At 50.5% G+C, this 26,224-nt stretch overlaps 1 protein-coding gene across 8 annotated transcripts in view; it reads left to right on the top strand.

Annotated features, from left to right (window-relative positions):
- Nucleotides 1-26,224, top strand: part of Ksr1 (kinase suppressor of ras 1) — a 133,094-nt gene that overhangs the window by 29,525 nt on the left and 77,345 nt on the right. The window contains exon 1 of one of the 8 annotated variants that reach the window (XM_011248775.2): nucleotides 4,360-4,420. The exons of 6 other annotated variants lie outside the window; for them this stretch is intronic. The gene's annotated coding sequence lies outside the window, so the exon portion shown is untranslated. Of the gene's footprint in view, nucleotides 1-4,359; nucleotides 4,421-21,797; nucleotides 21,840-26,224 lie in introns of those variants that run through there. One more of the 8 variants, XM_011248772.2, reaches the window with a different exon arrangement.

The following is a 26,224-nucleotide window of genomic DNA, read 5'->3' as shown; positions in this document are numbered from 1 at the left end:
TGCTCTGTGGGCTGCGCTCTGCTCACCATCTGTCAAGGAAGCAGTTGCTAAGCTGTTAGCGTGCCTCCCTGCCATGTCTAATTTAGCAGGGCTCCCTCCTCTCAATAGGCCTCCGCTGGGGCTGTGGGATCACCCTTTAATTATTTACTGGGGTCAGCCACCTGATGGGACTCCTTTGCCCACAGACAGACGGTGCTGACAAGCAGTTAAGTTGTACGTGGGGAGGAGGGAATCGCCTGGGAGGGTGTGAGCATCAGCTAGGAGTGGGTGGCTTCAAAATAGAAATGCATGAAGCATCTCAGAAGGTAATTTTACACTCGGATCTTCTAGAGGCTGTGGTTCCTGGTGAGCCCTGATGCAGGCAGCAGCCAGCACAGGTCAGACTGGCCTTCCTGACAGCCTTGTTCAGCTCACCTTCGCCTTGCTCTGCAGCTGGTGTCTGCCCACCGGAGCCAGCACCTATTCCTCTAGGGAAGATGGGGAATCTGATGGCAAGGTTTTTTCTCGAGAGTCATAAGCCTTTGACTTCCCTTTCTCTGGGCACAGTTCTTGACACTTCTGAATCAGGGCATTTTGGGGGTTCTTCACAGTTTTAGAAAATTTGAATGGTAGACATGTTTACTGTTGCAGCAAGACAGCCATGGGCTAGGTAAAGTCCAGAATCCAAGACCAGTATGCAGACCTGGCTGTGAAATTTTGGCTTGGTATGATCAGTAGGGGCGGGGGGTGAGGGAGGTGGGGGCAGATTTCAAGCCATGGTATCTCATCTACAAGGAAGGGCTAAGGATTTGGGAAATATGTTTAAATTCCTGACAGGTGCTCATTACGTGGTATTGGCCAAAGGACTTGGCTTTTGAAACTGCTTTTTGTCTTTGCTGGATAGTGTATTTCATGTCGGGAGGGAAATGGGAGTTGACCTTGCTTTAAGGATACCACTCAGTTGAAAGCATCCGTGTGGAATTTGCCAACCTTGCCTAACCCCTCATCATTTTAGTTCCAATTAGCACTCTGCACAGTCGACTGTGTGTGGTGTACCCGACGCCCTGATCTTAGGGCCTCAGGAAACACTATGAACAGATAGGCACCATTGTCTGTTGCCCTTTAAAAATGACAAAGTTGAGAGTCTTCGTGAACTACCCGGTTGTGTCTAAGGCCACTGGGTCACAGCGGGTGGTCAAGCTAGGACTGGAGCCTCAGCTGCCAACTCTTACTCTCTACTTCTTACGTCCTTTTAAAGACATGGTTTGAGATAGGGGCAGGGATCCAGTTCTGTGGCTATGGCTGGGAATATTTGGCCCCCACAGGAAATCATGCTCTGGAACTATTTAGTCCAGTAGGTTTCCTCAGCCACCCTGACTGTCAGCTCCACATGGTGCCTATTCTTGCCCGTCCTGCCAGGCTCATGTGTACCATATAATTCTGTGCCTCCCCCCTTCTTCCTTCTCTCTTTCTCTTTCTTTCTTAAAAAAAAATCAAACTAAAAGAGCTGGCTTCATTTTTATGGTTATAGCTCATAAATGCAAATGAAATTGCATTTGGTTTGGTTTGTTGAGCTAGGGTCTCACTATGTAGCCCTGGCTGTCCTGGTACTCACTATTTTGATAAGGCTGGCCTCAAACTCAAGGAGTCCGGGATTAAAGGCGAGGGCTACCACACCTGGACAAAACTGCACTTAGCGTTTTGATTTTCTGCGTATGAGTGTTTTCTTTTCCTGCATGTATATATGTCCATGCCAGGTGCCCGTGGGGGTCCTTCCCCTGGAACTGGAATTGCAGATGGTTGTGGACCACCATGTGGGTGTTGGAACACTCGAACTCCAAGAACAGCCAGTGCTTTTAACTACTAAGCTATCTCTCCAGCCTGCCAAGCTGTACTTTTAAATTCAATTTCTCCCCACCAAGCTCTTCTCTTTGCTAGGAAGTAGGGTGCGGGAAGGGATTCTTCTTGTGACACCTGCAAACATCCAGGTGCAGAACTTTGATCTAGTGAAATAGGACACGGGATACAACACAGATACAGAGCCCCTGGTGGCTTATCCATCTGGCCAGGTCATGCCAGGCTGGGTGGGGACCATCCTAGGACAAATTCGAGATGCTGTCATCGGAGGCCTGGTTTTCATGGGCATGTGGTCTCCTGTGGGTGACCTCATTTCAGGAGCAACCCCCAGGTCATCGTCCCAGGAGGAGGAGAGCCCCATCATTGGCATCATGGGAACACCTCCCAGGGAGGACCAGAGAGACTGGGAGGAAGTGGGACCGGGGTGGCTGCAGGAGGAGGAGCAAGGACAGGCTGGGGGTGTCTTGTCCGCTGTGGGCCTGCTAGCCATCCATACCTTTCACCTTGCCTTTTATCTTTCCCACTCTCGGATGGAGTGTGTCTCTGTCACAGACGGAGTGCCATGGGTAAGTTAGGTATGGAAGGAGTCACAGTAAAACCCAGCATGTCACTCTGTCAGGCTGTTGCTCCTTAGTTCCAGGATCCCATTTTTTTTCTGTCTTGTTCTTCAGAAGTGACCTTGAAATACCTGAAACCCAGTGAAATGTGCTCTTGCTTTGCCCTTCTAACGATGCCGGTTTCCCCTTGCAAGTTGGATTTAAATAACTCTTCCTTCTGTGTTGTCATGTGCTTAAAGAACAGCATCATAAAAAAAAAATCCCAACCCTAAACTTTAATTAAGGGGTATGTCAAGGAGGGAGGGGACTCGGGGAGGAAATAATGGGCCCCGCATGAGTGCAGTCGCACTGGTGACACTCGCTAGCAGAGCTGAAGGATTTGCCTGCTGCTGGGAAGCAGAAGCAAGACAGACTCAGCTCAGCTCAGCTCAGCTCAGCTCAGCTCAGCTCAGCTCAGCTCAGCTCAGCTCAGTGGGCTTCTGTTGTCCAGCTTATTCCCCTTAAGAGACCCATGGCTATGTGGTCTGCAGGTCATTCACTCTGTCTGCTTCTGTGTCTGGAGAGAACGTTAGGGGTCCTGAGGCCCTTTGGTTGTGTCCCATCTTCCTGGAACAGTTGTCATCCACATGGACTCTGTGTGTGTGTGTGTGTGTGTGTGTGTGTGTGTGTGTGTGTGTGTGAGAGAGAGAGAGAGAGAGAAAGAGAGAGAGAGAGAGAGAGAGAGAGAGTGCCAGCCAGCATGCCACAGAGTAGGTGTGGAGATCAGAGGACTTTCCAGGATCAAATTCAGGTTTCAGGCTCCATGGCAAGTACCTTTCCCCACTGAGCCATTTTGCCAGCCCCGACATGGGACTTCGATGGCTGCTGTGGTTTGGAGCAGAGGCCCCTCCCTGGACATGCTAGGGATCTATGTCTGACAGGGAGCGAGGAAAGTAGAGGAAGGATAAGGGGGAGAAAGCTCAGTTAATAAGTTGTTTGATGTCTGGGCACAAAGACCCAAGTTCCATCTCCAGTACCCACAAAAAAAAAAAAAAAAAAAAAAAAAGCTGGGTGTGGTAGATGGCTGTTCCCATCTCAGTATTGGAGAGGCAGAGACAGGAGGATCCCTCCACTCACAGACCAGCAAACTTAGCTTACTTGGCAGGCTCCAGACAGTGAGAAACTTGTCTTAAAGACATGGTGGATGCCCCCCCTCAGACCCCACTCCCCGAGCAAGGACACCTAAGGTTGACCATCTGGCCCCTACACGCCCCCACTTGAATACACACTCAGACACAAATGCACAAATCCAGAGAGCTTGAGGAGCAGTGAGGGAGGCCATCTAAGGAGTTTAAGCAAAAGACTTGAACTTGAGGGCAAAGCTACCGCGCAGATTTTGTGCAAGGACTGTGTAGTAGTTCCTGCAGTGGGGGTGTGGGGTCCCAGCGGTGTGCGGAGCCTGGCAATCGAAGCCAGTGGCTTTCTGGGCATGGGAAGGAACAGCAGGTGGCAGTAACTGGGAAGCTTGAAGTCTATCCTAGTCATAAAAAGTGAAAGAGACAACTTACCCACTGTCACATGCCTGGCCAATGTCCTTAAATGGACGAGGGGACTGAGCCCCGCTGTTTCTGACTCCAGCAGAGCTCATGTTTTCCTGGAGACAGCTGAGGAACTGATATCGGCATTCCAGAGACATGAAAGAACAGGTCTTTTAATTTACATTCAAAAGTAATAACAAGAGGAAGAGGTTTCTGGCACTTGTACAGCTTAAAAAAAAAAATCCTTGACGGAGCCGTTTTCTGAGTCGGGTTGGCAGCCCCGTCTGAGCCCTGATGGCCATGTCTGAACCATTGGGTGGTGTCACAGGCCCTCCAGGAAACTGATTTTGGACCCTGGCCTCTGACTCAGTGCGGTCTGCTGGGTGACTCCCTGTGCCCGGTAGGCGGCTGTGTCCCTGCCCAGCCCATAAGCAGGTGCCCCAGGTGATCCCATTCCCGCCCAGCAGCCCAAGTGAGAGGCTGATAAGATATCTCAGTGGGCATAGCCGGGTAAGTCGGGCAGCTGGGGTGGGGGCGAGGGTGGGGCAGATGAGCAGCCATTGGACGGAGGCCCCGGTGTTCAGAGCGGGAATGATTTGTGCACAAGGCTGAGGTTTTTACCTGCGGAGCCTGGGAAAGGCATCTGAGAAGTTGGGTGTCTCTTAGAAACCGTGTCTGCCCGGAAATGTATGTTTCAGTCAGAGGGGACATGGTGGGGCAAGGAGTGCCATGTGCAGTAACTGTCTCACTTCCTTGTCCCCCTGCCCACTCCATGCCCTTCTTGCCAGAATGCCTTTGTGTGACACTCTGCCTGTGTCTGTGGATTTCTGCAGGAATAAGAAATAAGAGTAGTGGGTAGCCTGGCCCAGGACTCCAGGGTTATCGGGGTACCTGCTCCCATGATGCCTTAGACCTAGCTCTTAGTCTCCCTGTGACACAGTCCTCTCATGAGCCTTGGTACGTGCATATGGGCCACCAGAGGGAGGCCTGGTGATCTTTTCCAGTGTTTCTTCTAGTTTCAAAATCCTGAGAACAGTGTCATCTGGTGAGCTGTCCCCACTCAGTAACACATGACTGCCAACCGGGTATTTCAGTCACTGAGTCCGGGGCACAGGGTGAAGCCTCAGTGGAACCAGAGTTCATGTCAGTCCACAGTTGGGTGGCACTGACCAGGCACAGATATTTGCTTCAAAGCTGGGGGTCAGGGGGAATTGTTAGGGTTGTATGAATGGGTGTGTGTGTGTGTGTGTGTGTGTGTGTGTGTGTGTGTGTGTGGTGTGTTTGGATGTCAGCCATAGGTGTTGTTGCTCAGGAACCAGCCACCCTTTCTGTTGATGTAGGTCTCTAAGTGGGACCTGGGCCTTGCTGATTTGGCTAGACTGGCTGACCAGCAAGCCCCAAGGATTTTCCTGTCTACCTTTCTAAAGCTGGGGTTACAAGCATTCGCCACCAATGTACCTGACTTTTCACCTGGGTGCTATGGTCTGGACTTAGGTCCAAATTCGGGAATGTGGGCACTTTACAGACTGAGCTATCCCTCCAGCCTCTGGATTTTTATTTTTTCTTTGAGGCAGGGTTTCTCTGTGTAGCCTTGATTGTCCTGGAACTCACTCTGTAGAGCAGACTGGCCTTGAACTTTTTTATTCTTCCTCTTCCTTCTCCTCTTTTCTGCTTCTTCATATCCCTCTTTCCTTCTCTCTTCTTTCTTTTCTTCCTTCTTTCCTTCCTTCTTCCCTTCCCTTCCCTTCCCTTCCCTTCCCTTCCCTTCCCTTCCCTTCCCTTCCCTTCCCTTCCCTTCCCTTCCCTTCCCTTCTTCTCCCCTTCCCTTCCCTTCTTCTCCCCTTCCCTTCCCTTCTTCTCCCCTTCCCTCCTTCTCCCCTTCCCTTCCCTTCTTCTCCCCTTCCCTTCCCTTCCCTTCTTCTCCCCTTCCCTTCCCTTCCCTTCCCTTCCCTTCCCTTCCCTTCCCTTCCCTTCCCTTCCCTTCCCTTCCCTTCCCTTCCCTTCTTCTCCCCTTCCCTCCCCTCCCCTCCCCTTCTCTTCCCTTCCCTCCCCTCCCCTCCCCTCCTTCTCCCCTTCCTCCCCCTCCCTCTTTCTTTCTTTCTTTCTTTCTTTCTTTCTTTCTTTCTTTCTTTCTTTCTTTCTTTCTTTCTTTCTTTCTTTCAAACCCAGGGCCTTGGGCATGCTAGGAAAGTGTTCTAAAACTGTGCAACACCTCTCTGTAGCTTAGGCTGGTCTAGAAATCATGACCTTACTGTTTTAGGCTCCTAAGTACCAGGGTACAGATGTGTGACACTCAGACAGCTATTCTTGATGTTGTGTAATATCTCAGTGTAGCATGATTATTTATGTTCCTTTTATGGTAAAGATGTAAAGTGTATTTTAAAAGTGAGCAAATCTGGGCCAGCAGGATGATGGCTCAGTGTGGTCAAGGCTCTTGCCTCCATCCCCGATGACCTGGATTCTCTCCCCAGGGAGAAGGAGAGAGCCAACTCCACAAAGCTGTCCTCTGGGCCCCTCCCCTTCGGATTTTTAAAAATGAGTAGATTTAAAGAAAGAAGAGAAGATATATAAATATTAGTTCTGGTGATCTGTGCCCAAAGAGACGAGCCATCGGTGTTAGGGAAGCCTACTTGGAAAGGACAGGCTTGCAGTGAGGAGGCCAGGAGGGTCGGAAAGAGGAATTTCACTGCTTGCCTGAGGGTTGCCCTTGCTGGAAAGCTGAGCACACAGGGCACGTACACGCAAGACTATCAGGGTGATAGCCTGATTCTGGGTTGCATGGACAGGCTTGTGCAAGTTTTACTACGAGGAAGGGGTCTGGAGGCGGGGTTTGTGCGTGTGTGTATGCGAGCATGTGTGTGTGTGTGTATGTGAGCATGCATGTGTGTGTGAGCATGTATGTGTGTGTAAGTGTGTATGTGTGTGTACACATGCTCATGTGTGTTTCTTTTGGTTATTATCACGCTTGGCCTTCTTCACCCGCTGTCATTACCCACAGCTTGCTTAATGATTCTATTTAGGGAAACAGCTGGATGTTCTCAAAGAGAAAGCCCCAGTGGATATTTTTCACACTCACTGATTCTCCAGATATTCCAATGGTTCTCCATCCTTGGTCAATATGAAGGTCACGTGGTGGATCTAGGATGTACCAAGAGGCCAGGCCTGTTCCATTGTGCCCTGCCTCTTGTGTACTTGCTTTCTGGGTGACTCCTACATTCCACCCCCTGGGGTGGGGAAGACTTGTGCATGCTAGCTCTACCAGTAAGGTTCATAGCCCAAGATCTTCTCTTTAGTGTCAGTGTAAGGAGTGGCCCGGTAAGCTTAGACCCAATGGGAGTGATAGCCCAAGTTTTCAGCAGCTTTTATGTCCCAGGTGACCGTGTGCTGCTGTGTCTGGTACATCAAGGACATCGTGAGCTGTACTAGCACGTGGCTCTCATTCATAGTTGACAGAGGCAGGGAGGACTCTGTCACACCTGCCCATTCTTAATTTTGAACTTAATGTGGTTACATTAAAATCAGTTGTTTGGGAAGAATATCTTAAGGTTGTAAACGTAGTATGCTAACGACTAGCCATCTAGGGAAAGCTTGTCGGGGAAGGGTTCCACTTTGAGAGCTGTGGATGAATGGGGTGCCGAAGTATGAGCACGGCAAGAACCAATGACCACCATCTCCAGGAGTCAGGAAGCCTCTAGGAAGGAGAACAGAGGACATTGTGGGTCCTGGCTCTGGCGGCCAGGCCTGGTCCTCATGTTTACACATGTGGACCCCAAATTCTCTATAGGCACAGAATCACTAGGAACAGGTCAGACAAAGGTGGTACCCAGGATATGGGATTCCCACCAAAGGGCTTGCAAGTTATGTGTGAAGAACAATGGCTGGCATTTCTCGCACCCTTCCTCAGTGTCTGACATTGTGCTAATGTTCTACTGCAAGCTGCAAATGGATTCAGGCTGAGCCCTGTTACGTCTGTAGGAATAACCACTGATGATCCTCAGGCCCTTCCCACTGTGCCAAATTCCCTTCGTACTTGTTCATTTAATCCTTGTTGAGTTCCATGAGGCAGGTTTAAGGCTTCTTTTGGTTGCTTTGGAGGCAGGATGTCAACCAAGGCTATATATCTAGTCACTGTCACCATAGGGAACAAGCCTCGGCCAGTGATTGCCGTAGGAGGCAGTGAGGAAAACTTTGTGCACATGATCACTGTCATAGTTTGCTTTCGGTTATGACAGACACCGTGATGAAAACCAGCTTGGAGAGGAAAGAGTTCATTTCAGCTTACAGACTAGAGGCCATCCTTCAGAGAAGCCAGGGCAGGACCTCAAGCAGGAACCAGGAGGTAGGAACTGATGCAGAGGCCGTGGAGGAACACTGCTGACTGGCTTACTTCCCTTGACTTGCTCAGCCTGCCAACCTGCCCAGGGATGGTACAATTCATAGTAGACTGGCTCCTCCCACAATCAGCGATCAAGAAAATACCTCATAGATATGCCCGTAGGCCAGTCTGACGAAATTCCCCAACTGAGAGTCTCTCTTCTCTGGCATGTCTGAAGCTTTTAAGTCAATAAAAACTATGACTTCCATAATTCCTTTGATGGTTTTAGATACAGGGGTTGAGGATCAGGTGGGTCAGCATTATTCCAGCAACTAAAAATGTCTCTTAGCATAGACCATGTGGGACGCCAGTTTGGTGAAACCTGTGTGAATTAAGTTCTTGCTTTCATGCCACCATCTTAATGGTGGGTACAAACTGGACAAGTGCCGGGGACAGCGTTGAAGTCAAGTGCTTGGCTAAAGCCACATAGGTAGAACATGGCAGAGATGGAATCTGAAAGCAGGTCTGCTTATTCCGGATCCGAGGTAGAGTGGTGTTATCATATGCACATCAGCATGTGCAGTCAGGAAGAGGTTAGAGAGTGGGGTGCTTGGGATGGAGGGTGGTCTCTGGTCACGTGCCACCTCGCAGCGGTCACTGCAGGATCGTGGATGGCCGAGTGCCTTGTGTGAGCCCTTCCCTGGGCAGATACTTGTTTGTCTTTCCATGCTTGCCCACGTGGGAGCCTCAGCACATTCCTGGACCTGCGTCCTTTGGTTGGCAGAATTGCTACCCAGATGTTGATTTGACTTTAATCATTGGAACACCAGGCAACTCCTCGAACATTCCAGCCTTGGATTCCCACCCAGCAGAAAGGATGGCCTTGGGCCCAGCTGGTTTCTCAGAGGATAGAAATCCCCATCTCTTCTTGCTCCGCACTTGGGGCCAGCAGGAGAATTCTAATACAAATGTCCTGTTGCGGATTCATCCACGCTATACGAGCCCTGTGCTGAGCAGTTTGTCACCTTACCTGATCTGAGCCCCAGAGTCATCAGTAAAGACAAATCTGAGCAAGAATCTTGTGGGAGAAGGGTAATGTCATCATTTTCTTTCTTCGAAAGATTATTCTGCCCCTGACCGTCTAATGCAGACGTTACCTCGTGCTTCCCTCGGGGACAAAGGGCAGTGCAGTTTTGGTTATCATTTGGAGCGTGGTGGCTGCTGGTTACATGCCAAAGACATTGCTTAGTACCCTGCAGTGTCAAGACAGACTTCCTGTGACAAGGAATATTCCAAATGTTAACAGGTAAGAAACTCTAGGTACCATGGCTCCCACCTATAATTCTAACATTTGGGGTGCTGAGACAGGAGAATTGCACCATCCTCACTGGGATTGCAAGTTCAAAGCTAACCTAGATACACATACCCTGTCACAACCAAGCAAGAGCTACAAGAATAGGCAGTTGTCCTCAGCCTTTCACCTGGTGCTGTATCCTGAATATCTGCCCAGATGTTCCGTCACTGTGTGCTTTTGCTGCTGTCGCTGAGTGAGCCCATGGTGGGACCATGTTTTTCTGCCTTCCACGCTTTAGGTATAGACATATGACTCTTTGGCCAATGAGCTGTTAGCAGAAAGAAACACGGGCCGCAGGGTAGAGCCCTATAAGAGCTCCTGTAATTCACCTCAGCCCTTCCCTTGGTGGATTCCATCAGCCCCAACTGGGAAGATTTGAGAAGAGCCTCAAGCCACGGTGGACACAGGCAAGAATGACAGCTACACTTCTGTCTAGACCACTGAGACCTGGGGACGACTGTCCTCTGCAGAGCCTCTCTGATCCTGACTAACATCCCCCACTGGAACAGAAATGTGAAGGTGAGATGTGGATCGAGTAACTGGCTCTGTGCCAGCTGTGGGTGTCAGTGCCAGCCCACAGTATTTCTCTATTGCGTTCTGTAGTGAAGACACCATGCCAGTCCCCAAGGGAAGTCCATGGATGCTGGCAGGTTGCTTTATAAAAGAATGGTTCACTCAGCCACCGGGGGCTTTTCTCTTGGGATCTGTACTGACTAGTTTTGTGTCAACTTGACACAGGTTGGAGTTATCACAGAGAAAGGAGCTTCAGTTGGGGAAATGCCTCCATGAGATCCAGCTGTGGGGCATTTTCTCAATTAGTGATCAAGGGGGGAAGACCCACTGTGGGTGGGACCATCCCTGGGCTTGCAGTCTTGGGTTCTATAAGAAAGCAGGCTGAGCAAGCCAGGGGAAGCAAGCCAGTAAAGAACATACTTCCATGGCCTCTGCATCAGCTCCAGCTTCTTGACCTGCTTGAGTTCCAGTCCTGACTTCCTTGGTGATGAACAGCAGTATGGAAGTGTAAGCCGAATAAACCCTTTCCTCCCCAACTTGTTTCTTGGTCATGATGTTTGTGCAGGAGTAGAAATCTTGACTAAGACAGGATCCAACAGCTGTGCAGTTTAGGCCACTGTCAGCCGGCCACACTTAATCTGCTCAGTAAGTCACATTAAAGCAGTTGTTGCACGTGAGTGTTTTGAAGGTGAAGTCTGTCTTTGCTTCCTGAGGTCTCTCACAGCATGTCTGGGTTGTGTGTGCTGAGCGTGGAATGTGAGTGCCACAGCCTGGTGTAGCTGGGGGGAGAGAGGCCCTAGGAGAAGCCACTGAATAGGATGGCCCTGAGCAGGGAGAAGAGCAGAGGGCTGGGTGTCTTTTACTTTTCTCTGATTTGCAGCAACGCCAGGGGCTCAAAGAGCACTGTGGGTAGGGTATACCCCATGTACAGGTCTGGTTCTTCTTGGCCTGAACAACCATGCCCGTCCCTGAGCAGCACTCACCTCAGGAGGGGTGTTGCTGTGCAGGCAGTGTGCTGAGGGCTATTAATTCTGCTCATCTCTCACAGAGGCTCAGGTATGACTGCTGCGTGCCAGGAGCAGGCTTACCCTGGCCGTGAGCCAGCCTAGCCGGACAAAGTCAGCCTGACTCACACTTCTGTGAGCCTCAGTGTTCCCATCTATAAAAAGGGCACAATCAGGGAACAGTTTCCACTTGCCTCCTTCTGAGGTCAGCATGCATGGTAGGCCTAAGGTCATTGTCCCATAAAGTCCCCAACATATCAGAAGGAAAGAGTGACATATTCATTCTAGCTACCCAGTTCAGGTCCTCAAAGCACTCTTGCTTGGGAGGGGATTGGGACAAGAGCCTGGGGACAGCTTGGACAGCTCCGTCCTGAGGGTACCTGCTGGCCGTGTGCAAGGCTGTGCCAAGAGCACACTGCCGTGGGGTTAACTCTTTGTATAGAAGCTTGCGGGACGCTGATCTCCGAGTTTCTCACCTCAGAGGTTATGGTGAGGAGTTGGTTGCAAACTTAACAGTGGCCCACCTGCCCAGCCTGGTTCCTTTCCCCCGGCACCTGTGGGCCTGCCTCCACCCCTTCCACCACCCTCATTAATCTAAGAGCAATTGATTATCCAGGAAGGTGCTGGTGGCCTCTGCCTTAGCGGGTGACTCACTGGGCTGCAGGCCCCAGACATTCATTATTGCCACGGTCAGACAGTGTAGTGAAAAGGGCTTGGGAGCCGTGGAGCCAGGCTGCCTGAGTGTGAATCCCAGCCTGCCACTCCCTGACTGTGTGATCTTGAGCAAGTTAGTTCATCTCTCTGTGACTCAGTTGCCTTATCAGTAAAGTGAGTCTGAGGCTGGAACCCTTCGGCCGAATGAGTTACAGGATTCAGTGCTGAACACACACATACACACACACACACACACACACACACACACACACACACGAGGTTCACGGCTTTCTCTGGTTCTCCCTAAGGTGCCAGGTATTGGTGTCACCAAAGGATTGGTATCAGATGTACCTGCTCCTGCTTCTTTGATATAAATAATGAATGTGTTTCTAATTGTACTTGGAGCATCTTACCAGCTCCAGACAAGCACGGCCTCCAGATCTCAGGGGTGAGCGGGGCAGTTTTGCACGCACATAGCTGGTTTCCCTGGTGCTTTCCGTGTGCTTTCTCTTTCAGAAGAGAGTAGCCTCTGAAAAGGATGTGTGGGACTACGGGTGGCTTAGCAGATGGGGGTGGGGGGCAGCAGCCATGCCTGACAGCCTGGTCCCACATAGAGGAAAGCTGACTCCCACAGACTGTCCTCTGACCCTCTGGCTTCTACACATAAACGGTATGCAAGCATGCACATGTGCACACAGACAGACAGAAGCAGTCCATCAGTCAGTAAATATGTAACTCTAAGGATGATTTTAAAGGATGCATTTAGAGAAGCTGGAGAGACCGCAGTGGTTGAGAGATTTGCTGCTTTTGCGGAGGACCCGGGTTCGGTTCCCAGCAATCACATTGTGGCTCACAGCTGTCTAACTCCAGTCTCAGAGGATCTGATGTCATCTTCTGGCCTCCACAGACACTGGGCATGTATGTGGCATGCATGTATACATTTGGGTAAACACTTGCACAACATCAAATTAGCTTTTTAAAAGGGCACATTGCATGGTCGGTGTTGCACTGTGAAGAGTCATTGACTTGTGGCTCCCCACCTGTGTTCCCGTGTTCATGTTCCCTCCCCGACCTGGGGTGTGTTGGCAGAAATGTAATGTGACTGAAGAGTAAAAGGTGCTTTTTAGTGCTAAAAATCCCTCTCCACGCACGCGCACGCACACACACACACACACACACACTGGTGGCTAGCAGCATGGTAAGGTAGGAACTGGAGTATGATGGGATTTGTTTAGTGCATCCTGAGCCTCTCTCTAGCTGAGCTGTTTTGGGCAATTTAGCATCACTTTGGAGAGCTGGTTCTCCTCACGGCCTCACAGAGCATAGGAATAAGGGACACTGTCCTAACCCTGACATTGCAATAGTGAAGATGCTATTCTCGGTAAAAATCCCCAGCTCAGAATGGCAGACAGACAGTCTTCTTGTTCGCTCTACTGGCTAGATAGTATAGAGAGTTCACGCACCCCCTTCCCTTCCCAGCATCTGTAGCATGCTGTAGGGGCTTGTCCTGCCAGAGGGTCAGCCTTCAGCTCCCAGCCCCACCCCACCAGAAACCCCCAGGCTTCAATTTGTGTAGCTCTGGGTCTTGGTTCAGCTCCCCAGAGGCAGTGCTTTGGGCTCGGCAGGTGTTGTGGAAACCCCCCAGCCCTGCCTAAGTCCAGGATGTGTGTGTGTGTGTATGTGGGGGGGAGCTGTCTTGCAGCCAGACAAACAGGTTTTTCCTGTCAGCCCCTAGCTGTCAGAAAGGTCTGCCCCTGTGGGAATTCAGAGGGGGAGCCCCACCCGATTCAGCGTCCTTCCAAGCACCCAGGATTTAGCGGAGAACCTTGGCACCATCTAGCAGAACCGCTGGTGCTCATTGAGGTACCCACCCTGCCTTCCCATCAGCCCTGGGAAGCTGGGAAGATGAACATAGAAGACGTGTGGCTGGCCTGGATGAGAATGGGCTGGAGGGTGAATCTAGAAGACAAAGGCGACAAAAATGTATAGAGTCACTCACTTCCTGGTGTGCACTGACTGTATACTGTATACCGTGTATAGTATATTATAGATATTTGGTTTCAAACGATGTTTTGTGTATGCTTGGTTAAATATATCATTAACGTTCATAAGGCTGTAGCTCAGTTGATATGTCCAGCCTTCGTGAGGTCCTGGGATGCAATCCCTAAAACAGCAGGGACTGACTGGGTGTGGTGGTACATACCCTTAATTCCTGGCACTGGAGTGCGGGCAGGATAGGGAGTTCAGGGTCATCGTCAGCTACACATGGAGTTTGAGGCTAGCTTCATGAGTTGGTGTCTCCTAATAAATAATTAACAATAGCTTTTATTCCAGCTACTGAAGCAGAGGAAACTCCACAACATCTGTCTTTGAGGCAGAGCTGTCTAGCTAGCATGGATTGGCATCTGAGGTCCTACCCCAGAGAGGATGAACTGGAGCCGGGGAGGGAATGTGCCTGGGCCTGCCGCCTGGGGTAAGGAGAGGCAAGGACCCACTGTGGCAGCCATCCTGTCCTGGCGATGTCTGTAGAATGCTGGGAAGGGGTGGAGTGTCTGGCTTAGAAAGGACTGGGGAGTTACAGAGGAGCTAAGCGCTGGGCATTTGTCCTAAGGTCCCCTCAGGTCCAGTATAGAATAGGTGGGAAAGCCAGTGTCCTCAGCTTCAGGCATTTTGTAATAAACCTGTTCCCTAGACAAGTATAAAGCCCCTCCCATCCGAGTCTATGAAAAAGGCAAGCCCTGTGTGTGTGTCTTCTGATTCTGCCTCCTGTAGGCTGTGAGCGGTAGTGGTGCCCAGGACTCTGGGAAGATCACCCTCCCTTTGCCTGCAGAGAGCAGTGGTATCTGTCACCACTACTTTTTTGGTAAGGTTATCTCTGATACCCTGGGCAAATCTTTTATCTCCCCAGCCTCAGCTTTCCTCCTCGGTAAAATGGGGATGTTAGTGAGGCTCAGACATATCCTTAAAAGTTGTGAGGGTCCCATGAGAATGCACAGAAGGCTTGGCCCCTGAAAAAGCATGTCTGGTCATTGTGCCTAATTCCATGTTTGTTTGTCAGACAGGAGAGGACTGGAAAGAACAAGTCTAACCTAAGGCTGACTAGCAAAGGGCCTTACCTTAAGGTAACTTAAAAAAAAAAGGCCTCCCCTGCCTTGGTGTTCATGCCTGTAAAATGGGTTTACTGAAATGGTTTGAACAAGTCCATGGTGCCTAGTAGGTTTGGAACAGGGGTTCAGGTTCCACTCTTTTCCCAAGTGATTTGATTGAATGGTACGGGGTCTGCCAAGCCCGGGGCCTCTAGGAGACTGCTCTCATCATCATCTACAAATGCAGGTTCTGCACCCGACTCCCTCTCCGCAGCCGGCATGTTTCAACCATCCAGACATCATCTCAGAGCCCAGACCCAAAGGTCGTGCACAGCTTGCAAGTGACAGAGTGTTAGCTGTCTTCCCTTGATGCCCACAGCCAAGAGAGGCAGCATGACTGTTTAGAAGGTGGGTATGAGCCAGCAGCTCTTGAACAGGCTGGCGAGATGGCTCAGTGGTCAGAGGTGCCTTCTGCCAGGCCTCCTAACTGGAGTTCAGAACCCCAGACACATGTGATAGCAGGAGAGAGGTGATATCTGCAGACTGCCTTCCGACATATGCCTTGCCCATATTAATTAGATAAATGTAATGTTTTTAACAGAAATAAAAAACCTGCGTAATGTCCATTTCCTTTTCCTAGACTCTCCAGGTTAGAGATCTCCACGTGCTTGTGGGACAGCTGCGGCAGCCAGGGAGGGTCTCTTACCTCCTCTTCGTCTGGGTGTTTTGTAGGTTCTGCGGAGGGCATAGGTGAACATGGGGGAGATGAGGCTTAGCCTACCATCACCACCATCACCACCACCACCACCACCACCACCACCATGTCTGGAAGTAGAGGGTGTGTTCCTGGGTACCTCAACTGTTGAGCACTGTTGGACAGGAGCTCAAAGTTCTCTGTGGCCTGCCGGGGCCCACAGCTGAGAAAGGCAGGGTAATGTTCTGCCTTCTGGAACCCTAGAGGCTAGGTTTTCTGCAGGATCTGAGGTGGGTTGAGACTCCAGACTGCCAGAACTTGGCTGTGGCTTTCGGTGCTATCAACAAAGAAGCAGTGAGTTCAAGGTGGCTTGGTGAGCCATACCTCAGGGAAGGGGTGTCTGGGGTGCCACCAAGTACCCCAGGGAAGAGACCACCTAACGTGGGAACTCTCGAATTCTCACTCCTTGGCAGAAGCTATAGCTGTGGCTATGGCCAACATCCAGATTTGTTTGCCTGATGCCCCCTGACCTGGCAGTTTGTTTCCCCAGGAAGCCAAGGCTTCAGTGAGAGTCTGTTCTCTTGAGAGAGTGGTACCCGTGTGGCCAGGCCTTGTAGGAGAGCAGAATCCACTGCAAAATGTGGAAGAGGCTCTGGGCAGTTGACATGGTCTGTGGCATTAAGTTAACTGGAGGCTTCAGGTGGGAGCAGGCCAGACCAGGGCCTTTCTCTGTCTTCTCTCTGAGGTTGCCAGTCACTGCCTGCCTGGGTGCAGCCTTTGTTGTGCTGACCCTGCATGCCTGCTCATCTTCTGTGTAGTAACCGTCATTGTATTGGGGGAGGCGCTTCTCTTATGTGGCCATCTCTGATCCAGGGAGGAAAGGCATGTGTGTTTCACACCACTCCATTCTCAGAGGATTGTGTGGTTCCTGCTGAGGGAGCCCTAATTACAACCTGAAGGCCAGGGGACTTGCCATGCCCTTGTCACTTTCTGACTGGAGCGACAAGGGTGCCGGCTCCCTGGAGCGGCCCTTGGGGGGTCCAGTCAAAACATTTTTGAGGACCCACAAAGACAGGCTTGAATCCAGACATAATTTTTCCCTTGTTATTTTGTAACTGCTTATCGTAAAACACAATACAGAGTCAGAGTGCACAGGACATTAGTGTACAGCTGGCATGCAGTCACACATGTGGACCCTGGTAACCTGTCCAGATCAAGGACACCAGATCCCTGCCAGAGCCCAGAAGTCTCTCTGATCATCACCCCTTTCCTGGCTGTCACAAATGACATTAGCTTGACTGCCAGAGTCATCATATCCCTGCTTCAAAGTCTTATTTGCCACAAAGTTGTATCCCTCTGCTGCTGGGATTCCCCCTGCTCAGTTCTTATATATTCTGTCAGAAGACCTGTGCACACGCGTGGGAGTCTGTCTGGTTCGATGTTATAACATCCGTGTGGTTCCATGGCATGTAGCTGTACTTGTTCATTGTGTCCAGTGAATGGGCACAATGAAGAAATAATTCCCATTCTTAGTTGTTGAGTATCCTCTTTCCTTTTCACTCTCCTCCTCGGTGGTGGTTTGTGTGTGTGTGTGTCTGTGTGTGTATATGTATGTATGTGTATTTACTCACTCAACTGAGCGTAGCCATAGATAGAACATTAGTATCGTTGATTTCCGTGTCATTTTCCTGATGGTGACTGATTGGTTCGTTTAGTTCTAAGATGCTACCCAGCATGCCACTGTGGTCATTATTAGACATGTCCTGGTGAATCTGTTTATGTGCATGCACATGTATGTGCACACATATGTGCACCTGTGTACGCACATTATTTAGGGGGTCCTGGCAACAGGATCACCACCTCTTGTTTCAGTTTCAAATCAGCCTTGTAAACAGGTGAAAAGGTTGCTCAGTTTACTGAGGGGTCTGCCAGGGCCCTAGGGGCCCTCTGCCCACTCTCCTATCTCCATGGACTTTGCAACCCCAGAGTGTGTGTGCTGCCTGTGTCTGTGTCAGGAGGTGGAGCATGAGACTTGTGTGTCGCAGACATGAGAGCTGCCAAAATGGAGAAGAGGGTCTTCGGGAGATGTGTGGCCCCACTGGTCCATCGCAACCCAGTGCCGACCTGAGCTCTTTCAATGGCTCTTTAAGCTTTGTTGTCTGCTGGAGTATGGTTTCGGCTTCTGCGTTTTCTTCCTGAGTGGCTTTGGAGGCCTTCCAGCGTACAGGGTCAGGGGGCCAAGGCTCCTGGCCACGGCTTTTGGGGCAGCTCAGCTCTTAATGTGTTTTCATAATCAACGCAGAAAGGTCCCATTGTGGCCTTCAGTCCTCTGTCATAAAGCACTTTTTGTTTGCTAGCAAAATTCCAAGTTGCAAAACCAAGCCAACTCAGCAGAAATAATACCCATGAATGGCCATTGCCCCTTCCAGCACCAAGCAGGGTGCCCCAAAATAAGGGTTAGGCAGCCTTTGCTTATTGAGTACCCCCAGTGTCCCCTAAAGTTCGCAGGCTACTCCCAGGAATAGAGTATGCTACCAGGAGCCATGCTCATCGCCCTGGAGTTAGGATTTGGTATGGATGTTAAGATTTCTTTGGTCTGTATGTCAGAAATCCTAGTAATTTCTAGGGGAAATCCAGGGATTGCTTCCTCAGGAAACAGGAAGTTCAGAGGTCAGCAAACCCCAGCGTCTGCACTGCCTCCTCCTGTCTGCTCTGTAACCACCCTCCACATGGGGCTTCAAGTTCTCAAGGTTTGCATTCTAGGTAGGATCTTGTTCTTATCTGCCTGTTACTCAACTTAATGAGGGGGGAAAATCACCTTTCTGGAAGTCGTTTCCATCTCACTGGCTGCAAGGGGCCTTGGAGGATGAATGTGTTGTCAGCCTGAGCAAAATCAGGTCTCTTCAGAGTTAATGAAGAAGGGACAGTGAGCAGGGGACCCTTGACTAAGAGCAGGTACCCTTGTTTATTGGGTGACGTCAACAAGAGAACTCAATGCTTCACAGTAAATCAGATTCCTTTGGTAGTGGGGAGTTACATCAACCATCTCCAATGTATTTTAAAATAATTTAAAATAGTTCAAGAAGGCAGACACACACACACACACACACACACACACACACACACACACACGACTTCCCTTCATGGCCAGAAATCTCCACAGACCCTGTTGAAGTGTCATTTGTACTGTTGTTTTGATCCCAGATAATTATGCCTCCTCCAATTTATTTTTAAATCATTTTTAGCGGTGCTGAGGATTGAACCTGGGGCCTCACATGTATGTGCGAGACACGTATTGTACTAGTGAGATTTATCCTCAAATCCGAAATGAGGTGCTTTTAGTTGTCGTTTAGCTTTTGCTCCCCTTTGAGGCAAGGTCTTGTTGTGCAGCCCAGGCTGTCCCGGAACTCATGACCCTCCCACCTCTGCCTCCTGACTGTTGGGACACATGCATGTGGCACCATGCTGGGCTGAGATGATATTTTCTAAAGCTTTCGCCGGCTGTGCCGTGCTTCCTGTATCTCCATGCACCTCCCTGTGATGCTCCTCCCTGTGAGCTCCGTGCTCCTCCCTGTGAGCTCTGTGCTCCTCCCTGTGAGCTCTGTGCTCCTCCCTGTGAGCTCTGTGCTCCTCCCTGTGAGCTCTGTGCTCCTCCCTGTGAGCGCCATGGTTTCCAGCTTCAGGTGCTGAAGCTCTGATGCTGGGCTCTGTCAAGGCAGGTCACCCAGCAGACTGAACCACTGGGGGACAAGTCGTGGGGTAGAGAATGATCCGCACTCCTGGGTTAGTCACTACTAACCAGGAGTTTGACCAGGCTTGTCACTACTCGAGTCTCCTTGGACCTGCTCTGTAAGAGAGTATGTGACACCCATCCAGCCACCCAGCCACTCATCCATCCACTGACCCATTCGCCCATGCTTTCAGAAGGGGAGGGAGTTTCCAACATTCCCTAATCACAGTGATAGTGAACGACCAATTCCCATGGCTGACTTGTCACTTTGGCTTTCCCCCTCTCCACTCAGAATAACTTTCTCCTTAATTCTCCTGTCTGGTATAAGATCCCATGGCATTAAGGGACTTGTCACACCTAAAAGAGAGTTAGAAAAGGTAGCTGCATGGGCGAGATACCTAGTCTCTCTGTTTCCTCATCTACACCTAAGAACAGTTTTGACTATGTCACAGTCACTATAAGACCCAATATTACAACTACCACCACCCAAAAGATTGTGTGGGGCCAGGGCTGGTAACCAGATACCAAGAAGAAAGTCTTTGGCACAGGGTTCGAATCTCCCCTCTACTCCTGAAAACTTCATCCACTCAAGCCTCAGTTTCCCCTCCTGGGACTAGGACATCTTGCAGGGCATCTCTGTTGGTGGTGTGCTTTGCAGGGGGAGAACACAGCAAGCCACAGTGGCCTGGAGCCCTTTGTAGCTAGCTGCCTCACTTCACAGGCATCTTGGAGGTAGGCTGCTCTGCCTTCACCTTCCATAGACACGGCTCCCTGAGCGTGCTCTTACAGTCTCCCCAGCCCGCTGTGAGCAAATGCCCCCTCCCACTGAAAATTACAGTAAGAAGTTGAGGTCATACCCTGGACACGTTCCTGACTCTTGTGTTCTGTGGCTAAGATTCCTTCCAGGGGAGACATAAACAACCCATCCCCCCAAGGTCCCAGTGACAAACCAAGGCACCATCCCATTAAAGTTCAGTCTGGGGGAACCAGGGAGTTTATCGGGCTTTCTTACAGACCACAAGTGAAAGGTTACTTATAGGAGTGTGTGTGTGTGGTGTGTGTGTGTGTGTGTGTGTGTGTGTGAGTGAGGCAGCACCTGGAAAGTCTTTACCCAGCAGGGAGGGGGCTTCCATGTAGCCACACAGATCATAGATGGAGCCTCCACCTCTAGTCTTCCCTGGTCTATATCCTCTGGTCCCTCTCCCAGGCTATATGAAGTCAAGGCAGAAGTAGCAGGAAGTGGCTGGCTACTCAGGTGAGGGCCTCGTGACTCTCCCCATCGGCCCTGTGTAAATAGTCAACAGGTCCAGCTGGGGTGATCCTCTTGTAAGGGATACATCTGACCTCGCCCAAGATGGTGGGTGCTAGGCTCCAAGGACAGTCATGCACAAGGATTCTTCTCTCACGACTCTCATAGCAGCAGACCCCAGCAGGTGACAGCCTCTGTAGATGGCTCAGGCACTTTGCACAGAAGACGGAGAAGACGATTTCCTTCCCCTCCTTGGACATGAGCTTGGGAAAGCTCCGATTTCTGTCCGTTACTCTTCTCCTTCTCTTTTCTCTTTCTTTGGAGACAGGGTCTCTCTCTGTAGCCCAGGCTGGCCCGGAACTTAAACCCCCACTGTGACTCCTGAAGGCTGAGATAACAGGTTGTATGTCCATGCCTGGCATGAGCTACTATTTTGAAAAGACTCAGGGCTCTTCCTGGCCTTGCCTGCACTGCCTTTTGTTGGCTGGATAAATAAATGAGCCACTAATGAATCCACGGGCCCCTCTGCCCCTGCTGGTTTTCTCTGCCCAGCCAGCATCACAATGTAGCTTTGTTCAGCCCCTTTGTCCAAAAACACATCTCGCCTCTCCTCTCCTCTCCTCTCCTCTTGGCTCCATCCAAGCAGGGAGGTCACTGCAGTTTCCCAGACCTGGTGGCTGCAGCTCCCATGACTTCTTCCCCTGAGAGAGGAGCCCTGGCTGGGGCATTGTAAGGTGCTACCTGCATCTCATGTCACTATGCTCTGCTTGAAGTGGGCAGAAGGAGCCAGCAAGCCCTGCCCCATAGAAGGGTGGATCCCACTGGCTGACAGCAGAAGGATCCAGGTGATAGTGCCCCATCTGCCTGCCTTCCTAATCCGAAGCTTCCTGAAGTCCCTGGGAACAGGGAGCGGGCTGCTAGGGTGGCCCCTGAGCATCTTCCTGGGGCAGGTTCTATGTGACCTGTGAAATAGGGTTTCTGCAGCCCTGATGGTTGCTACCCTGGTGTGTAGATGGTGGTTCTTTTTCTCCTGCATGGCTGGGGTGTAGCTCTCCCTCACACACTGCAGGCAAATGCTCTGCAGCTGAGCTGTATCCTCAGCCCCCCTTTTATTTTGAGATAGTGCCTCATTAAGTTGCCCAGGCTGGCTTTGAACTCTTAACCTCCCTGTCTTAGCATTGTGAGTAGGTGGGGTTAGAGGTGAGTAGCTGGGATTTGAGCATGTCTGGCTTATTATCCCACTTTGGAATATTTATTTTCCTTGCTACAGAGCCCAGCTTTGTGGTTGTGCTGTGGACAAGTACCAACCCCTGAACTGAGCTGGCATCCAGTAAGTGTGGCATGGAGGGCGGGTGTCTGCTGTAGCTTTGCTGGGTCGTCATCTGTCTCTCACCTGAGCCCCTAGTGAGGTGCAGAGGCACATTCTAATGAGAAGCACACAGCTATTCAAGAGTTGGGACGCCTGGACTGGTTTGGGGCTGTAAACATGATTCTGGGAACACTGGCTTGCCTAAAAATAACCCATTGCAAAGCTCCAGCCCCTTCCCGCAGGCCTACTTCCCAGCTGGCTTTTGCAGTGAGCCTATCCAGCCAGCATACATGTCGCAGCTGGAATGTGGCAGCATTTGGAAATAAACAAGTTGGCCCCTCTCCTCGCCTGGGACTTTCCTTCATTGGGAGATAGCTCCTGAGAGAAGCTGAGATATGCAGGAAGGCCCTATGGGAGGGTGTGAGGAGGGGGTGGGTACCTTGAAAACTCTTGATGTTGGATAAAGGCTCGAGATCTCCTGATTTGGGATATGCAGAAGATGGGTCTCTCCCACAGATAGCTGTTGACAGGGAAGAAAATCTTTTTTTTTTTCTTTCTTTCTGTTTTTCAGAGAGATTCTGTGTGGGGACCAGCATGTGCATTGGCTCCGCACGTGTCCCCAGGGAGCAGCCATTTTGGGCAGGGAAGCTTAAGCAGGGGACTTCTGTATTTGTATATCTGCTATGACTAGTTTAGACTGTGAGGAGAGGGTGCAGACGTCTGTCACCCATCACATGACAGGGGCTGGTGGTTCAGAGCTAAGTACAGCCTGGTCCTGGGAAGGCCCCTCTTTCTCCAGGCCTGGGCACATGGGCTGGGCATTCCTAAGTGGAACATTCGTCTGGTGAAGCTAAGAGTACAAGCCTCCCACTACCAGAAAGTGCACTTTGGGCAGTCCTGAGGTGCAGGATGGAGACTGGTGGGAACATGCACTGTGCCATTTTCTGTGGTGAGGAGAACTGGGAGCAACCCCAGTGCCCGTGGGCAGGAAGGTATTATCAGTATTCTGTGGGGTGCTACCCTGGAAGCAGAGCGCAGTCAATGGCCCGGACTTCCTTGTGAGTCATCTTGACTGTGCTTAAGTCAAGTTGCAGAATGTGTGTCATAACGATATTCCTGCCAGGTAAAGCCAACAGGTACCATCAACTGTAGCAAGGGTAACAAGGAAAGGGTCCAGCAGAGTGGCTCAGTGGTAACGGCGTCTGCTGACAAGACTAGGGACCCGAGTTCGATCCCCAGGACACACACAGGGACGGAGGACAGAGCTGACGCCTGAAAACTGTCCTCTCACCTCCACATGAGCGCTGTGACAGTCCTGTGCTAGCACACACAGTGAATTAAATAAACAAAAAGCCCAGACAGGGAGGCTACACTGCTTGTTACGTTTGAAATATTCACTTAAAGGAAATGAGAGACATCCTCTCTCCAGAAATTGCCAATAACTAATGAGGAAATTAGTAAATAAACAGCCCTGGGGGGTCCAGAACGTAAACACTGGTGTTATTGGCCAAGTCGGGGAAAGGACCCACTTGGGTGGAGTACGAGTGGAAACGGCATTTAAATGACAATCGTTTCAAACAAGTTCATTTTCTCTCACACAAAGGAAGCCGGGAGGTTAGAAGGCCGAGGTTGGCGTGGTCACCAAGAAGCCAGATTCTTTCCCCGTTTGCTTCTCTGTCGTGTCTTACCCAAGTTCCGGGATGGTTGTCAGAGCACCAGCCATGTAGTCGGCTCTCCAGCAGCTAGATGATAAAGGGCTGGAGAAGGTTGCATCCTTGAAATACCCTTTCATAATCTCCATTCGAGAATCCCATTTCTTTATCATTGGCCAGATAGTAAAGTCACATGGGTCACCAGGCTGTGAGGAAGGGTGGAAGGGAGGCACCTGCCCGTTAGCATTCTGCTGCAAAGAAGGGAGGCTGGGTCTCCTGCAGACTCAGAGGATGGGAGATGGAATGCATGAGTGAGTTAGGGATGCCTCTGGGCCCTGAACCTGGACAAGGAGTTTCTGGTTTAGGAGATGTGTATTTGGAGAGGGAAAGTGCAGGGCCTCTACTGTAGCCCCAGGAAGCCAAGTGAAAAACAGCAGCCCAGGTGCTTTCCGAGGTAGCAGGCTGTGGGGAGCAAGAGGAGAGAAGGAGGGGAGTGAGGAGGCAGAAGGGAAGTGGTTCTTCATGCTGGTGTTCTGGCTTCCGACTGAAACGCTGCCAGAGGCCTGTGTTAGAGACTCAGCTGACAGGCTTGGGATGTGACCTTGTCATGAGGCGTCCCCACCTCAGCTGTGGGTTGACGGTCTGGCCGTTCCTATCTGATGGTGTTATTAGAAGTGATAGAAGCAACGTGTGGGTGGAAGTGGTCTCTCCCCCCCCTCCCTCCTCTGCTTGCTCCACCTGTCACATCCCCCTACCCTGATGTTCCTGGTGGCCAAGCACAGCCAGAAAACCTCTGCAACTATGACTAGATCAGTCCCCCATCCCATTGAAACTGTCCCTCTTATCTTGTCACAGTGGACAGAGGGGCTACCACAAGCTCAGTGGCTACAGCACAGCAGACGTCAGCTCCCAGCCCCTTCAGAAGAAAGGAGGTGGCATAAGAGGTGATAGAATGCAGGGGTCAGGCCTGTGGCCTCCAGGGCCTGCAGAGGGCCTTGCAGATCTATTGATGAGCCTTGTCTATCACCTGTGCGCTGGGTGGAGCAAAGGCTTAGGTTGGAACCTCCAAGTGACAGATGGGCAAGCCTGGGCTCGCTCAGCTGTGCTTGCAGTGCGTGAAGGCAATCCACTCAGGGGCAGGAAGCCTACATGCAGGAGTCTAGATTGCTTGAGGGGCAGCTTATGAAGCCAGGAAGCTTCAAGGAAGCTAAGTGATGCTAAGCAAAGTCGGTCCTACATGGCGGAAAAGGGTGGGTGGGATCCATTTGCAAATAGACATTCCTGTTGGGAATGATGTAAGATGAACACACATTTTACCCACCATGGCTGAAAAGCCAGTCATCCTGCTGCATACACGTCTGCTCCAGAACTGTGGATGATGTTGATTTTGGAGATGTTGGTGATGGAGATGATGATGAGGATAATTGTGATGGTGAGGATAGTGATGGTGGTGGTGGTATGTATATGTGAGTACGTGCGCATGCATATGTGTGTGTGCATGCACATGTCATGGCATGCGTGTGATGGTCAAAGAACAGCTTTCAGGAGTCAGTTCTCTTCTTCCACTGTGGGATCCAGGTATTACATGCAGACCATCAAGCTATGCACCAAGCACGCTCACCCACTGAGCCATCCTGCTGACTCTGAACTGCCCATTTCCTCTCGGGGCACACATCTCCCCTGTATCAGAAAAATTGAGTGTCGTGACTGAGGTGTTCTCCTGCTTGTCACCATCCTCACTAGAAAGAAAGGCTCTGAGTTCTGGATCTTCAGATAGGTGTGTTTCGTAGCTCGTAGTTTCTGAGGCGAGGGTGCAGGGTGCGTAGTTACAGAGCACTGCTGGTTTTTGAGGATGCTCTTGTTAGATTGGTTGAGCATCTTTCCTGTGGGGGTCCTGCTTCCCACACGTGCATCCAGGTTAGATCTGGCTTCATTGATCAGCAGGAACAGTTCTGACGGGTTTAACTTCCCAGAGAGGCAGTGAGCTCTGCATAATCTAACACATCCGGTCTTCAAAGATGAACACTCAGGGATTTCTACAGAGGGCAGGACCTGAGGATCAGTCCTTTCTCCTCCAGCACAGACGCAGGCTTCTCCACTATGGCTTCTAGTATTTCCAAACTTAGGATGCCCAGGGCTTCCATGGATAACACATTTAGAATTCTTGCCTTCTCGATGAATGACGTCAACCGTGCTGGCAAGATGGTTCCGTGGGTAAAGGCACTCACTAGCCATGCAAACCTGACAGCCAGAGTTTGGTCCTCAGAACCTATGTAAAGATGGAGGAAGAGAATCGATCCCAGAAAGTTGTTCCCTAGCTTTTGTGGAATATACCTGGCATATACGTGTGCCCTTTTAACAAGAACAACAATAACAACAACTATTATTATTATCCTTTAAATTTTCAAGAAAAATCACACATCTTCTTTGAAGATAGTGCAAAAAGTAAAAATGTCAAATAAGAGACCCTCTATTTCGAGCTGGGTATGATGACACAGGCTTGTCATCGTAGCATGCAAGTGGAGCTAGCCTGGGCTACATAGTGTATCTCTAGTGTTTATATTTTGATATGTTTGTTTTGCTTTAAAACATAGATTGGCCTTCATGTTAAGGAAAAGGAAAACGATAATCACGGTCTAAATACAGAGACGGCCTGAGATTATTCTTGGCGTTTAGTCTTCTCAGCTTGAGTTTGACCTTTGCTAGGGCACGGCCATGGATGTAGACTCCATCTTCAGTCCATTCCTAAAGGAC

Source organism: Mus musculus, chromosome 11 (genome assembly GCF_000001635.26).
Source record: "Mus musculus strain C57BL/6J chromosome 11, GRCm38.p6 C57BL/6J".
Taxonomy (NCBI): Eukaryota; Metazoa; Chordata; class Mammalia; order Rodentia; family Muridae; genus Mus; species Mus musculus.
The sequence above is the reverse complement of the archived record's forward strand: the minus strand, read 5'-3'. Positions and strand labels throughout refer to the sequence as shown.